General features: G+C 39.6%; 1 non-coding gene across 1 annotated transcript; it reads left to right on the forward strand.

Moving 5' to 3' along the window:
- Positions 1 to 230: 230 nt before the first annotated feature.
- On the forward strand, positions 231 to 345 carry LOC136733966 (U5 spliceosomal RNA). The gene has a single exon (XR_010810346.1). It is a non-coding gene; the product is annotated as a U5 spliceosomal RNA (small nuclear RNA).
- Positions 346 to 14840: the final 14495 nt, after the last annotated feature.

Genomic DNA, 14840 nt, shown 5'->3' on the forward strand with positions numbered 1-14840 from the left:
CACACACACACACTTTCACAGACAGACAGACATACACACACACACACACACTCACTTTCACACAGAGACAGGCACACACACACACACATACATACATACATACATACATATGGAAAAGAAACAATACATTTATAAATCACAATAAGATGTAATAAAGTACAGAAAAACTAAATGTAAGAAAATGTGATCTTTAATACACACAAATATGTATGGCTGGTCGGATGCGTCTTGGACTCGGGTTCCTCTTCATTACGTATAATGCTTTTGCCTTTTGCTAAAGCTTTCCGTGGAGGGGATCGTGGGTGAGTTTGTACCATTTTTGGGAGGATCTGCCTTGTTGGGGCGGAGCTGTGATCCAGGTGAACAGCAGATCGGGCATAGGTGGGCATGTGGGCAGAGGAGTAGGAAGGCCGGTCAAGCAAATAAGCTTGCTAAGGTACGCAGCAGCAGCAAGCAGCCCCCCCATCCAGCCAGCCAGCCAGTCTGGCTGGCAGTGACTGAGTGGTTGACAGACGGCAAGCAACGGAATGTACGTGCTCTGTGATGTCATAGCAGTCAGCTGAGAGAGGCTCGTGATGTCATCGCTGAGCTGGCTGGCTGGCTGGCTGGCTGGCTCTGTGTGTGTGTGTGTGTGTGTGTGTGTCTATGTCTGTCTGTTTTTCTGTTTGTCAGTCTGTCTGTCTGTCTCTCTCTCTCTCCCTCTCAATTCTATTCATTTGTATTGTCAAAGCAATTGGACATACATACATACATACATATATATATATATATATATATATATATATATATATATATATATATATATGTAGCGTAAGGTACACTTTTAAATTTCAATTAAAGAAGTGAATTCATAGTATCACCTTATCACGAATCCTGGAGTCTTGTAGAACTCAATTTCTGTAATAATTGGACGCAGACACCAATTCCAAAGATATAAATTGTCAAATTTATTTAAAAACAAAGACTAAATGTAGCACTACACTAATTATACAAAAGGGAAAAACTAATTAAAATTCAACTCTAGATCAACAAATCAAAGACAAATCACTTCCGTGACCAAATCAAAGACCATGGGATCCCATAGGATAACACACAAATCGTTAAACAAAAAAGGTTATAAACACATTGACTACAATACCGGTTAGTAATTCTAGGAATCACTAAGAAACAGTTGAAAGTGCTAAATTGCAGTTTCAGAAGATGAAAAAAAACTGTAACTGATGGGATATGTAGTACTTTATACTCGAGTGGTCTATGCGATTACACCCTGTTGGTGTTATTAAGAACGCCAAGTACCAGAATGCAGAGCGGGACTGTTTTCTGTGCCGTGACTTGTTGGGGGAAAAAGGCGCAAAAAAAACGGACGAGAAGGTGAAGGTAGTATGGCGGTGATGCACGCGTTGGTGAAGTGGGAAAGCGGGGTCGACAAAGACTCTTACAGCGTGATTCCCACTGCTTGCTTTCGCAATTTTGATTTATTCAGCATTGCTGATGATGACGAAGAGACGACTCGAAACTTCAGAGCAGAGTGGAGAGACACGAACAAACCTCCAAAAGGTGGATGGCCTGTCCATGAAGCGCAGATCATTATGACTGGTAACAATGTTTATTTAAAAAAAAAAAACATTAAAGTCTTTACATGCTATTTGATATATACAATCACAGTATATTTGAAATGAATGTTTAAGTTATTAATGTGTTGTACTTCTAACATACTCTTATAACATGGTAGATGGTGGTGAGGGCGCTAAAACTCGTCATACTTGACTGGCATTTGTAAGAACGATTTATTGTGTGTTGTGCTTTACAATAAAATCCCCCAAATCACAAAATAAATTAAACCAGATATAATTTAACTTCAGTTTTGATTCAGTGTTGGCTGTTCATCTTAATTTGTATGGTCAAAGCACAGTATTTTTATGACAAATAAATATAATCCCCAAATATCTGTGGACATAATGCAGGGTTTTATTTATTTTATTTTTATTTTAGGAAAAGAAGGCGAACTAAGAAGAAAACTTAATGACCTAACAAAAATGCCCTGTCCTAAAATGAAGAGAGTACCTAAACCAAACAAAAAACTTCAAATTTCAGATGATAGTGACCTTGATGAACCACAGTTACCGGTGAGATAATTACTGCAAATATTAAATAAATGTATTGCAGGATTGTTTTTTTTTAATCATATTCATATATATATATATATTCATTTTAAACTCTTTTCCTCTCTGAATACAGCACAAAATAAGAAAGAAAACCGATGGAGCTTCAAGAATTAGATCCCGTCATATTCTACAGACATTTAAAGAGTCCAGTGAAGTTGAGCTACAGCAAAACGTTAAGCAGCTCGAAAAGGAAAACACAAGACTTAAAAATGAAAACCAATGTCTTCGAAACCGTATGGTTGATGGTAAGTTTTTTTATTTATAGCAAATAATTCCTTACCTTGATAAATGTTATTCTTCAGTAATTTAGATTCCAGAGTAATGTATTATAGTTGATCATACTGAAGTAATCTAGAACCACAATACAGACTCTTAATGTGCACTGTCTAATAGTTTAATAATACTGATTATTAAATAAAGTTTTTCAACATAACTTCATAATCCTACATTAATGACTATATGCATTACATTAGACCTGGTAATTCTTGTATTTTATCTCTTTTATTTTTTTCGTAGCTAATGTTAATGACCCACAAAAAGGTCAGTTTGCCAATAACATAGAGCAAGTCTCTCAAGTATAATTGCAGGCATTGATGGTTTTGTTTTCACTTTGTATTAAATATATTACTAGAAATGATTATCATTTAATACTAAGGTTTTTTTCTCCAGAGATTCCAGACCTTTTGGACAATCTGAAAAAAATTGTAACAAAAGCCACATTGATCAGCAATGAAGACAAAAGTGTGTCACCATCAAGTGGTTCTGACAGCCCCACAGCAAATTGTTCTGAATCTGACAAAGAATCACCAAAACAGGTATAACACTCTTGGTCTACAATATTACAAAGACAAGGTAAAAATATATATATTGAAAACAAATATTGGTTGTAAACAATCTAATGATGCTACATTATCAGTTATATTCATAGTTATAGTTGATAATAAGAATGTAATTGAATTATGGGTGTCACAGATTCACTGACTTTATTATGTCTGTAAATTAATAAACTTAGAATTGAGACATACTGTGGTCTTTAATAACACATTTCTGTAACAAAATCACAGCCTTACTGATAATGTATTCCACTTAACATAATATAAGAATAGTTTGGGGATAAACTTGTTTTTTATTTACCATTGTCTTTTAGGTGGAAATATTCCCAGGCACTGGAGTTTACATTGACAAACTGTCCTGGATCCTTGCAGAGAGGTGCAGCACGAATACGTCATATGCAAGAACCCTGACGGTTGCTGTCTTTGACTTTCCAACATTATTAAAGAGCAATCTTCGTGGTGGTGGCAGCAAGAGAGATCCAACTTCGGAGAAAAAGACACCTCTGGATCGCTTAAAGGTGGAAGCCATATATGGTATGTAAATGCTGTTGTACAAAATTTCTAACTCTCCTTTTTAACTGTATAGAACACAAAGGGTTAGCATTTGAAATGTTCCTTTGGCCTTTGTTTTAGTTTCAGAGACTAGAGTTAATTTATTAATAAATAATAATACCTTACATGTAGCAGCTGGAAAGATCCCAAAGTGCTCTACAGACTCACTTCACCCACCACCCTCTGGGGTGCAGCCATTTTGTACCAGCAGATTACTACACAGCAGTAAAGGTGGAGTCATAACAAATTTGTTAGACCTGATTGAGGGAAGCCTGACTTAGAATTCAGCCACGTCACTCTTTCAACAACACCTTGTAAATCACCTTGGATTAATGCTTCAGACATATTAATACATAATAATAATGAATAGTGCCATGGGATCCTTGACAATATAAACTTTCATGTCTCATTTAAATTTGACTTTTGAGCAAATACTTCACATTTCAGTCCAGTTGTGCCACATCAATGTAATGCTTAAGCAAGGTATTAATGGAGAAAAGACTGCCTTTGCATAGCTGCTTCGCCAAGTACAGATTTTACTATGAACTAGTGTAAGACAAGTTTAAGAGCATACACCAAAACGTTTAAATACACCCACACACAAAAATGTTGATTTACTGTGGCAATATGTAACTAATGAACCCTTCTCAAAGATATGTGGTATGTTTATTAAAAGATTTTTATATATCTATGTGCAAGTCATTAAATCTATGTGATACATGTTTTTTAGGGGCTACCTTGAAAAAATTGCCCAGTACCCCAAAGAGTGTAATTGGTGGTGCAATTAACAGCAAGATAAATGAACTACGACACAGAATGAAACCAGAGTGAAGATTTGAAGAACCAGATCTGTATTTTTTGTTTTGTTTTCAACAGGGTTGGGGTCAATTCCAATTCAATTTTTAATTCCCTTTTCAATTCAATTCCAATAAAGAATATTCTGTGAATGCAAAAAGTAATTGCAATTTTGAATTGATTTGTAGGAGGAATTGGAATTGAAAAACAGGAATTGACCCCAACCATGGTTTTCAGTGAGTGTTGTACAAATTGATAGGTCAGGGTTTCTGTAAAAACTTAATAGAGGCCAGCAGGCGTGCACGATCTGGGAAAAACTGCTCCACTACAACAGACCTCTTTCCCTTCGTTTTCTCTAAAAACCTCCTGATATCCTTCACTGCAGCTCTGACTCACCGAGGACGAGGAGGCGAGAGAGGAATCCGTGAAGCCGCCCTCACTGTCACTCCGAGCCCGAGGCGTCCCCGGTGGCTGCCGCGATGCTCCAGCGTGTAGCCGGACCTTTCCCCACCAAGCCGCTCGCTACCCCAGCTTCACTACTGTGCCACCACTTCTTTTACTGCCACTATTTACCAACACCGTCCGTGCTCCCTCCCAGCACCTTCTTAGTGCGTTTTTTCCACCCGGCGCCTCGGCTTGTACCGCCGAGCCTGGCCCTGCCTCCTCCTCGGCTACACCCTGTGTGTCTGTCCGCCCGTCTGCTGGCTGCTGAGGTTGTTCCTCGTCACTAACCAGCGCCCCGTGCACCGCCTCAACACCATCTCCCCCCGGCGTCTCGGTCGTCACTATCCCCCGCTGCCTCGACCCCGTCCCCCAGCTGTGCGTCATCGCCTCCGGGCAGCTCTTCCCCCGTCACGGCATCAGTGGTACCATCGGTCCGACCGGCGACTGTCTCCTCCGCCGGGGCTCGATCTCTGTCTGCCCGCTGCATCTGTGGCTGCGGGCCGGTGTCTCTATTCCTCCCCGCGTCGCCCCGCTCCTCCTCCCGCTCCCTGTCCTGCTCGGGACAGTTCCTCACGACATGCCCCTCGCTCCCACACCTGAAACACTTCATGGACTCCGAAGTAGCGAACACGACGTAGTCGGTATTGTCGATCTTAAATTTAAAAATGACATTAAGATCCTCATTGATGTTATTGAGGATCATATACAGCTGCCTTCGGAAGGACACGACGTGTTTCAGTTGCGGGGCTTTGCAGCCCAGCGGGACCCTCTTAATGCCGGACATCAGCTGCCCGAGCCGGTGCGGATGAACGGAGGGACGTTAGACAGCGTTACCTTCCGGGCAGGAGCAGCGAGCGGCAACACCGGGGTGAAAGTGTCGTCTAACACTGTGCCATTAGCCACTAGCTGATTGAGCAGATCAGTGGTTTTTAAGAAGATAACAATGGCAGCAGACTTGATATTTTCACACCCTGCTACCTCCCCAACCGCTAACACACACTGCTCTAGGGGGCAGAACTGCACCGGAGCGATCTTGACTCCATGGCGTCGGGTCAGTTTTTCAAAAGACGCATTCAGGGGGTCCGACCCCCCGACCCGGGAAGAACTACCGGTACTCCCCCCTCCCCTCCCCTGTTCCCCCACAATAAGAAAAGCACTGAAAACAGAAGACAAAATAAACAAACTGAAAAAAGTAAAGCAACAAAAAAACGCAGCCAAAGGACAGAGCTCTCAGCAGCACTCCCGCTCACTGCAGACCCCTCCCACACACTCCCAGCTGAGAGAGAGAGAGAGAGAGAGAGAGTTAGTGTCTGTCTGTCTCTCTCTCTCTGTAGATGCATCATAGGGAACATATGTAACAATCTCTCTTTTTGTTTACCAAAAATGAGAATGAACGTATTTCAAGTGGGTGTTGCCTTGGTTGGAAACGTTTTAAGATTATTTATGAAGTGTAAAGTGGATTTGTCTCAGTTCTCCGTAGTTTTCAATGTATGTGCCATTCAGTAGCGTTCATGTTACAGATGTGCCCTATGCAGTGGTAGGGTCAATAAAATGTCAGTAAAACTTTATTTTAGCAATTATGGAGGGGAAGAACTGCAAATAGAGGGTCCCCACTAATTATCTAACTTACCAACAACGTTTCAAATTAGGTCTTGCGAAGCTGCCAAATAATGCTGTATAATCGTATGTGTCTTCATACACCGGCTGCTATAGTCTGATAGCTTTGATTATATATATATATTTTCTCGTGAACCACAAATGCTATTTGCTTGATTTTTACAGAGTATGTTATAAATACCATTCTTATGAAGCCTGACAAATTGTATGCTGTAATTATGAATATTTTCAAATCATTTGTTTGTTTTTCCTAACATGTTACAAATGTTCCCTATGTGAAAGATGCATTATATCTTAATAACGTCTAAACAATTAAAGATATACAGATTATTATTTTTGGTAAAGTTATAATACATTGCTATTAACTATGTGTGTCAGTAAAAGTTTAAATTTCCTAAAGGATTTTTATTGATCTTGCAAAATAAGTGTTTAGGGAACATTTGTAACATAGAGGTGGGTTAGCCACCGGCTAAGGGCAGCGGCTCCGGCTCCAGCACCGTCACCATGTCGCTGGAAAAGCACTAAGTGAGCTCACAGTGAGCTCAGTGTAATGTCTGCTCTGGTGAGCTCACAGTGTGACGTAGTCGTGAGTTCACGTCTTCACTGGGTAGTCCTTGACAACTTAATTGACTCAAATCTTGGGCTTAATTGGTCAAAATGACCATTGGTTGAAGGTACTCAGGGACTGATGTGTAGAGAGACTTATTAAACCTGCAGGATTGTGGTTTTCCCAGATCAGAATTAACCAGATCACCACAAAGGAACATGGTAGGTGCTATTGCAACACAGATTACACAAATACATTGAAATCCAAGTTTGCAGTGGTCCTTGGGCCATTGGGTGGTGATCCAGATCACTTCAGCAGGAATTTTGCAGTGCTCTGGACTACAACTCTCTCTCTCTCTCTCTCTCTCTCTCTCTCTCTCTCTCTCTCTCTCTCTCTCTCAATTCAGTGCATTTGAATTGTCAAAGCAATTGGACATGCATACATACATACATACATATACACTCACCTAAAGGATTATTAGGAACACCTGTTCAATTTCTCATTAATGCAATTATCTAATCAACCAATCACATGGCAGTTGCTTCAATGCATTTAGGGGTGTGGTCCTGGTCAAGACAATCTCCTGAACTCCAAACTGAATGTCTGAATGGGAATGAAAGGTGATTTAAGCAATTTTGAGCGTGGCATGGTTGTTGGTGCCAGACGGGCCGGTCTGAGTATTTCACAATCTGCTCAGTTACTGGGATTTTCACGCACAACCATTTCTAGGGTTTACAAAGAATGGTGTGAAAAGGGAAAAACATCCAGTATGCGGCAGTCCTGTGGGCGAAAATGCCTTGTTGATGCTAGAGCTCAGAGGAGAATGGGCCGACTTGATTCAAGCTGATAGAAGAGCAACTTTGACTGAAATAACCACTCGCTACAACCGAGGTATGCAGCAAAGCATTTGTGATGCCACAACACGTACAACCTTGAGGCGGATGGGCTACAACAGCAGAAGACCCCACTGGGTACCACTCATCTCCACTACAAATAGGAAAAAGAGGCTACAATTTGCACAAGCTCACCAAAATTGGACAGTTGAAGACTGGAAAAATGTTGCCTGGTCTGATGAGTCTCGATTTCAGAGTCAGAATTTGGCGTAAACAGAATGAGAACATGGATCCATCATGCCTTGTTACCACTGTGCAGGCTGGTGGTGGTGGTGTAATGGTGTGGGGGATGTTTTCTTGGCACACTTTAGGCCCCTTAGTGCCAATTGGGCATCGTTTAAATGCCACGGCCCGTTGTTTCTGACCATGTCCATCCCTTTATGACCACCATGTACCCATCCTCTGATGGCTACTTCCAGCAGGATAATGCACCATGTCACAAAGGTCGAATTATTTCAAATTGGTTTCTTGAACATGACAATGAGTTCACTGTACTAAACTGGCCCCCACAGTCACCAGATCTCAACCCAATAGAGCATCTTTGGGATGGGGTGTGTAGCGTTATGTTGGGTGTATTTGGATAAGAGTATTTGGGCTCTGAGCTGAAGCACGGATCTAAAGAAGACCTCTCCCCCCCAAAGTTATCAGATTTCCTTTGCTCATCAGCTTGGAACTGGTTTGCATCAAAGTGACAGTTTTGGGGAGGATGGCACCGAGAAGAGGCCAAATAGTTTGTTATTCTGCTATGAGATGTCTGGAGAAAGGGGCCTGTGGGTGATAAAAACTCTTTGAAGTGGATGAGAGCCGAAATCCCGACATAGAGCTACGAACCCAGGCCAACCGGCATTTCCAAAAGATGGCATGGATTGACATCAGTCATAAATCAAGCCTCCCTCCAATAGGACACTGGGGGCTGAAACCGAAATCCAATCTCAAGAACTCAGGAACCAATCACCTATTGATCTGACAGACTATAAAGGACAAACACGGCCTTTCTTTCTCTCTCTCTCTCACCTGAACCAGTAACTCGCTGCCACAGCTCAACCTGTAGCTCTGTTGCCCGAACCGGAACCAGAAACCAACCAAGTCTTTGCCGGCAACAGAAGAGTTAAACTGGGAGAAGGAGATTGAGCGAAGAATTCTTTTAAAGGACTTTATTAAATAAATAACTTTACAGACCCACCTGATCAGTGGAGTTTTACAGCTGGACAATTGACTAAGTCGACTGAATACGAAAGTGTCAGTCATTTAAATAGCTATTTGAGTTTTAAGAAACTTGACCCTTGGAACGAACAGGGCCCTGCTTTCCTCAAAGACTTTGTCTTCAAGTAACTACGGTGGAACCCTGCTTACAAAGAAGATTTTGTGCACAACCTTGGAGCCTTCAAACCAGTGGAAAATCTGTTTGGAAACGACTCTACTTTCGCGAAACCCCAACTTCCAGGTGCATCGACTGAGTGGAAGTTCTTGGACAAAGCCGAACCGGACTGCCTTTGTTCCAAACCACACGGACCTCGTGCCGTGTGCTGTTATCTGAGCCCGAAGGCAGAGAGGCCTCTCTGCTACGAAGTTCAGATAAGTTTAACAGTTTGGAGTTCATGATTCATGACATTTGAGAAATCAATAAGAAATGTTAATCTGTGATTCATAACTCTAGAATGTGTAATATCATTTAGTTTTCTTAAATATAAATGTGTGTTGCATTAAACTGTTTTGTTGATAATTTTAGAAATAAAATCTGTCAACGCCGAGAAATATCTTCTCATTCCTGTTTAACTGTTTAGTCTGAAATTGACACAAGTTAATAGACACCAGATTATAGGTGGCCTGCCTGCCTATCCTTAATCATTGAATAATAATCAGTTAAGGGAAATTGTGGTAACAAGTAATGATAGGATCTTTCTCTCCACCTAAACGTTAATGAGACTGATATATATATAACGAGAAGTTACCTGACATAAATACTAACCTGCGTAGTTATTTAATGTCTGACTAATAATACTAACAAGAGACTCACCTTCATGTTACTAACTGGTATTGTAGTCAATGTGTTTATAACCTCTTTTGTTTAACGATTTGTGTTATCATATGCGATCCCATGGTCTTTGATTTGGTCACGGAAGTGATTTGTCTTTGATTTGTTGATATAGAGTTGAATTTTAATTAGTTTTTCCCTTTTGTATAATTAGTGTAGTGCTACATTTAGTCTTTGTTTTGAATAAATTTGACAATTTATATCTTTGGAATTGGTGTCTGCGTCCAATTATTACAGAAATTGAGTTCTACAAGATTCCAGGATTCGTGATAAGGTGATACTATAAATTCACTTCTTTAATTGAAATGTATAAGTGTACCTTACGCTACAGGTGGAACGGGAGCTTCGTGCCCTGGATGTGCATCCCACAAATCTCCATCAACTGCAAGATGCTATCCTATCAATATGGGCCAACATTTCTAAAGAATGCTTTCAGCACCTTGTTGAATCAATGCCACGTAGAATTAAGGCAGTTCTGAAGGCGAAAGGGGGTCAAACACAGTATTAGTATGGTGTTCCTAATAATCCTTTAGGTGAGTGTATATGGAAAAGGAACAATATGTGTACATCTCTGCATATGGTGCCCTAACAGATGTGCAAGTTACATGACAGACAGACACTCACACACACTTTCAAAGACAGACAGGCAGACAGACACTCACACACACTTTCACACACTCACTTTCACAGACAGACAGACACAGACACAGACACACTCACTTTCACACAGAGACAGGCACATTTTCACACAGAGACAGACACACAAACACACACAAACAGACACAGACACACATACTTTGACAGACAGACAGACAGACAGACACATGCATATTATGGGTCTTTGTTGGGTAGTGAAATGGGTAGCATCAGTCGCAGTGTGGGTAATGTCAGGGAGCCAATCATAGTCCCCGTTATTTGCATATCGTGGCGCAAAGCTTTCTGGGAAAAGCAACTAAACACGTTTAGTCATGTATTTGTCCATAGTTTACACATGAGATGAAAGAGACAGTATGACGTATTGAGCACCTGGGATTCCTCATGTGTATGTGAGGGGCAGAGGAACCGGATCCCAAGTGTGCGTCCCAGGTGCTATAGGTTTCAAAGCATGCAGGGGAATAGGCACCCCACCCTGACACCTATAGAAGACTGGATAGGGAGATATAAATAGCAATGGGGAGACTCTTGTACTTGGTGTGGCTCTATCCATATAGTGGGGCCAGCAGGTGTAGCAATAGAAGCTCAGCCTGGGGAGACTGGATTTAGCATTTCCTCTCCATTTTGATAACTATCCATAATCATTTCTGCAAAATACTTCTATGATACCTATGTATGTTTTTTACTTGTACTATATTATACTATCAAGTATCAGTGTACACATACAATGTGACCTGTTACATTAATACAGAGGCCACGGAAGGCCAGATCACTAATAGCCACTGTCCCCTGATATTACACTTTTTTACAATCACTTTGGCACTCATTTCAGAACCTTGATGTCATTTTTCAAAACTCTAGACACTAAACTCACACCCGATGATCAAAATGCACATTTTTCAAAACTCTAACACTTTTTTACAATTGCTTGGATACAATACACATCAACCTCAGATCATTTGTTCATTGAACTAAAATGACACAACTTAACATCAAAGTATTACCATTTCAAAATGCAATTCACACATTACATCTGAGATCACTGTCTATTCATTTCATTACAAAGATCTAACTATCAATTGATACAGCTGCTCAAAATGATAAGTGACTGTTGCATTACTCTTAATGCATAGTTTTATGGAAACTGACAAACAGTATTCCATGTTTCGATCATGAAAGTTTCAGGATAATGAGATCCATTGACACCAATAACCGAGGAGCATGGTTTCTTAGGGTTACCATAGACTTGACTGTGTCTTCTTGTTTGTGAAGGAACAGGACTGTGTTTTCCTGTCTGGGTTCCCGCAGGCTTAAGTGGGTTTGACCTACTATTAGAAAAAAAAAAAAAAAGGAGCGCTAATTAATTGTTCAATATCTGATACGCCGGTGATAATATAAAATAACGTGTTTATAGTTTATAGAAGTTTATAGTGTTTATGGTAAATGAAGAAAAGTCATTAAGTTATATACAAGTTCTATAAATGCAAACATTGAAAAGCATGTTTGTTGTTATTCCTATATAGGATTTAGTATTATTTGTGTTTTCTTGTTTTTTGCTATTTTTTCTCCCCTGTCGTTTATTGTTATTTTGCGGGCTTGCACGCCTTGGTTGTTGTGTACAAAACGATACATAGAAAATGGGAAAACGTGTTACTGTGTGGGAACAGCTCTAGTAAGATGGGCGACCCGCCACTTAAAGGTACACATGTAAGGTACATGTATGATAACTATGGAGTGAAGCGGTGCGTTTGACTGGACAATAGGTGACAGAAAATTAAGGTTTCCAGAAGATGGGACTTTTGATTCAGATAGACTTGAGCACCTAAAAACGGTTTTGCAAAATAGGAATACAAAGCATTAAGAAATGAGAAACCAAAGCTAGCTATCTTAAAACATTTGTTAGAGAAAAGAAAGAAAAGACAACAGGCATAATTCAATCTGAATGCCCCGAAGACAAATTAAAAATATATATATATATGTTTTTCAGTATAAATGACAGTCCTCAAGATACTGAAGGAAAATTACTAGATAAGTAATAAATAAGGGTAGTTTGAGACACTGCAGGTCAATATAACATGCCAACCAAAACCATGGTATCTGAATTTACTATGGATATAAATTAATATGTGTCTCTTTGTATGTTTGTACGTTTTCAGTTTGCGCAAGGTAAATGTCCATATTTTGACTTTTTCATGTACTGTATAGTCCAGAATATGACTAAGAGAGTCATAAGTCACAAATAGTTACAGAATGATAGCTAAAAAACGCCAGTTAAATATGTTGTAATAACAGACCTACAAGAAAGTCAGCATTTAACTGTACACAGAATGCTATTGCAAACAGAAATAATAATACAAAATTAAGTTATTTAAATAGGTCTTACGAATACAGAAGTTAAAAGTAACATGTTAGAAATGGAATTAGAGCCAAATTTAGAAATAGGAATCCGAGGCAACCACAAACATTCGGTGAAGGTTTCTTACATATTGATAAATAGATAACCAGATACTCCAGGAAATTAACGATGTGCTCATTTGGAAGCTATGAGTTCCACAATGAAGAGTTTTTAAATCCCTAGAAATAGATCCCTATATACAATGTGTAGGTAAGAAATTAACTATTGATCAGTTCAATCTGGATTCGGGAACAGTTCTTCTGAACCTGTACTGGTGTAGATTGGACTTCAATAGGAGGAAGTGTCACAATAAAGACATGAGCCGCGCAGGAGGACAGTCTTAGTGCCCACGCAGGTTCTTAGTTGGGGAAATCATTGACTGGACACATTTTTTGAAAATGTGCTTTCCTGAAGTACCTGGACATCATTATTGAGATCAATGAAAAGGCTTATTTTCCAAAGATTAAATACATTCATTAACTACAATAATGTAGTGAAATGTATATAAATAGTAATAATACAAATCGATCAAATATAACTTGCATTTTCTTGTAAGAAATTAGGAATAGGAGAAAGAACAGCTGTTGGGATGCAGTGCGATGTTATCCAAAATTGAAAGCGGTTGAGAAAGGAGAGTTTGTTCTGTGTGAGACAAATGTACTGCCACGAGAGACTCTGATGGTGATTGACTGGAATATGAGGGAAAATAATGAAGTTACTACAGGTATAACTAAAGGTGTAACATAACTAATTTAATGAAACATAGTCATGGCAAGTTATAAAACTGTTTGGAAATAGTCCTTTCACAAACAGAAATACCCTATCAATTAGGAAGAGGGGGGCAGGGGGCAAGGGCCGTATGTGCTCCTCTGCTCCCCCTGTTCGCCTGAGCAGACAAGCAGCCTGAGATGAGAGAGAGAGAGAGAGAGAGAGAGAGAGAGAAGTCAGAGACAAGGCAGAGACTGTAAGTACGTGTAAGGGTTCATAACTTATTACAAACAGAGCAAGAGTGTAATGAATGGTAATTTACACTGCTTGTATTAATAATGATAATAATATTGATGTTGATACAGACGAATACATCACATACTAGATGACAACCGCATAAAACTAATAATAATGAAAATAGGAATAATAGGAGTATGGAAATAATTTCAAATTATGGTTTATTGGTAAAAAATGAATTGAGAAACAAAGATTAATAACTGCCATCATTTACCCAACTACTATTAACTATGGTGTTGAAGGAGCTGCTGTAATAGTTATTGTAATGTTCTCAGGTATTTAAGTTAGATAAAAGGACAAAGATAAGCACATTGTTTTGAAACTTTGACAACTCCACACAAAAAGAGTATCTACACTAGGAAGTAAAGCTGATTCAATAAACACAGGAGATATGATGCTGCTGACGACAGCTGAGTGCTGTACTGAAATAATTTGATAAATGAGATAAATTGGAATCAAGATTATTATTATTTTGAATTGTCCCTTTACTAGAAACCTTATAGATTGTGCGAATGTCAACTAATGTGATAGAGATGCCTTTTATAAGGACGATCTCTGATGTTGTGTGAACCACACATTGTGTCTTCAGACTGATTTATTCCACATGGCAGATATGCATATTATGAATCGTGTCCTGAAGGAACCGATGTCTGACCCATATGGAGAAGATGCTGGTGTTCTTGTTGAGACACAGTAGGCCGAGGGCGCGGCTTTAAAGACAGCCTCACAGCAACTTGAACAGACCAATGCTGAGGTCCACTACGCTGAAGTGATGCTTGACTCAGTGGAGAAATAAGTTAAAATACTATAATTAAAGGTTTTCCAGATTATAGGAATCTACAATATATTGTGAAACTGCTCAGATGACGTCCGCAGTAGCACATATTCTTCTATTGATAGTTTAA

The sequence above is a fragment of the Amia ocellicauda genome, unplaced genomic scaffold, assembly GCF_036373705.1.
Source record: "Amia ocellicauda isolate fAmiCal2 unplaced genomic scaffold, fAmiCal2.hap1 HAP1_SCAFFOLD_38, whole genome shotgun sequence".
NCBI lineage: Eukaryota > Metazoa > Chordata > Actinopteri > Amiiformes > Amiidae > Amia > Amia ocellicauda.